The sequence below is a fragment of the Labeo rohita genome, unplaced genomic scaffold, assembly GCF_022985175.1.
Source record: "Labeo rohita strain BAU-BD-2019 unplaced genomic scaffold, IGBB_LRoh.1.0 scaffold_553, whole genome shotgun sequence".
NCBI lineage: Eukaryota > Metazoa > Chordata > Actinopteri > Cypriniformes > Cyprinidae > Labeo > Labeo rohita.
This window is the reverse complement of record NW_026129476.1, coordinates 4,540-7,060: the sequence shown is the minus strand read 5'-3', so window position 1 is coordinate 7,060 and position 2,521 is coordinate 4,540. Positions and strand designations below refer to the sequence as shown.

Sequence of the window (2,521 nt, the reverse complement as noted above, 5' to 3'; positions counted from 1 at the left end):
TAATATAATAGAATTTGCGCGATCTTTAAGAGTTTTAAATAGATGTTGCTCACTTAGGGACATTAAAATACGCACATCATAACTTGGAGAAATAACGCTGACTGATTGCATTTGATATGGATTTAAAGACATCAAGCTTTATTTCCAAGATCTGAATTTCAATACAACACAGAGCAATATAACAGGCTTGTATTGTATTATTTATTGTATATTCGAATCAATTTCAGATACTAATTCCAGATATATGTTCATGTTTACTATTTCCTGCATAATTTCTTACGTTAAGAAATATATTTTGTGTTGGATCAGAACTGTGTCGTTAAGTGCGCAGCTGACACACCCACCTGAACGATTTCAAAACATCGCTTATCCTGCTCGAAAAGACGATAAACACTGCAGATAAGATTTTAGGTAAAAATTAATTTACATACTCATATCATAAAAACTAGTCCTGTGTGACTGAGACGCTTAAAATCGGGTGATTTTGGGTCAGCGAGTTAGCTGTGAGTCAATGGTGCTCTCTGCCGGTAGGGAATAGTAAGATGGCGGATCGAACACTTCCGGTGGCTTCACTGCCTGACGGCAGTTTAGAACGCAATGAGCGATCCAGTCTTTATATATAGATCAGTGGGAAGACCGCGTGTGAGAGGAGGCGATCGGCTCGGCGGCTTCAGAAGAGACGGAAAGACGGTATAAGGCAAGTAAAGGTCATAATTCCATATAATATCACCTTTTTTTGACTATTAGTAAAAGAATGGTTGCATTTTTAGAGATTGAAAGCCAGAGACATAGGAGAGCTTCATTCTTTCAGGATTAATGCTGGTTATTTTTAGAAAATGCATGTTTCTGTTGTCTCCTGCCTGTTTACTTCACATTTTGATACAACAAGAGTATGATGACTTGTTCACATTTTATTTAAACCATTGATGTCCGTTTTTTTGCAGAACTCAACTTTGAGGCTAACACCACAGGCACCTACTTGTGTGAGGAGGCAATTTTTCTGAGCTTTAGAAAAGAGGGAAAGGTGATTTAAGGCAAGTAAAGGTAATAATTTAATGTTATCTTTTATTTGATTTATTTATTTATTTATGTGTCTAAGAGTAAAAATATGTTTTATGTAGATGTTCAAAGCCAGAATCAGGATAGATTCATTCTTTTTTTGATTGATACGAGCTATTTGTAGAAAATAAATGTTTCCATTGTCTTCTGCCTGTTTACTTAATATTTTGATGCAAAAATAGTATGAGTACTTGTTCACATTTTAATTAAATAATTGATGTGCGTATTTTTCATTGCAGAACTCAAACCAGCTCTGGAGTTAACGGCACGGAAGGCCGCGTGTGAGAGGAGGCGATCTCCTCAGCTTCTTCAGAAGAGAGGGAAAGACAGTATAAGACAAGTAAAGGTCATAATGTCATAATTCCATATTATATATTTTTTTGACTAGTAGTAAAAGAATGTTTACTTTTTTGTAGATGTTGAAAGCCAGAGACATAGGAGAGCTTCATTCTTTCAGGATTGATGTGAGTTATTTTTGAAAATACATGTTTCTGTTGTCTTCTGCCTGTTTGCTTCACATTTTGAACAGTATGATGACTTGTTCACATTTTATTTAAACCATTGGTGTCCGTGTTTTTCATTGCAGAACCTAAACCAACTTTGGAGTTAATGACACAGAATCCTGCTTGTGTGAGGAGGTGATATTCTCAGCTCGTTCATAAGAGAGGGAAAGGTGGTTTAAGGCAAGTAAAGGTCATAATTTTTTTTTTGTTTGTTTGTTTGACTAAGTGTAAAAAAATGTTTTATGTAGAGGTTAAAAGGACATAAGAGAGCTTCATTCTTTTAAGATTGATGGGAATTATGTTTTAGAAAATAAATGTTACCGTTGTCTGCTACTGTTGTATTCTAAAGCACTGTGGTAGACAAAGACAATAAACAACCACACAATATGGTTGAAATTATAAAACAGTCTAGTTGCCTATCCTTACAGAATTTGATGCACCTCTGTTTGAAAATGGTTACATTTTAACTAAATGTTTTCTTTTTTAGATGTTTTTCTCTTTTAGGCCACTGATGAAGAGCAGGTGGTGACTGGGATGAATGCTGGACAAAGAGGAGAAATGATCTTTCCCCCAAACTGATGCAACAGTGGTTTTAAAGGAGGAGGCCACCCTGGATAATGTCAAAGATGTTGCATGCCTTTGCTGAGCTGATGGGGCTTCATGACTACATCAATTATCTTAAAGAGATAATGAAAATTGGCAGTGATGCATGTTCTGTATGCGATCATGGACTATGAAACAAACCGTAAGTGTATAGTCTGTAAAAACAAAATGTCAAATGCTTGTTCTGTGTTGTTCAGTAGAAATGGAGTTCACATTCATTCATACACATGCTCACAATACTTCACACATTTGCTTGTGTTAAATGTTATAATGTCAGTGTTAATGTTGTGGTTTTATTTTTAGTTTCTGTTTAAAAAAAGAAAAAAGAAAAACTATTAACTAATTGTACAATTGTT

At 35.0% G+C, this 2,521-nt stretch overlaps 1 long non-coding RNA gene across 1 annotated transcript; it reads left to right on the top strand.

Moving 5' to 3' along the window:
- Positions 1–942: 942 nt before the first annotated feature.
- Positions 943–1,744, top strand: LOC127161119 (uncharacterized). Its single transcript, XR_007826940.1, has 4 exons — positions 943–1,044; positions 1,299–1,399; positions 1,476–1,523; positions 1,646–1,744. It is a non-coding gene; the product is annotated as an uncharacterized LOC127161119 (long non-coding RNA).
- The last annotated feature ends 777 nt before the right edge of the window (positions 1,745–2,521 follow it).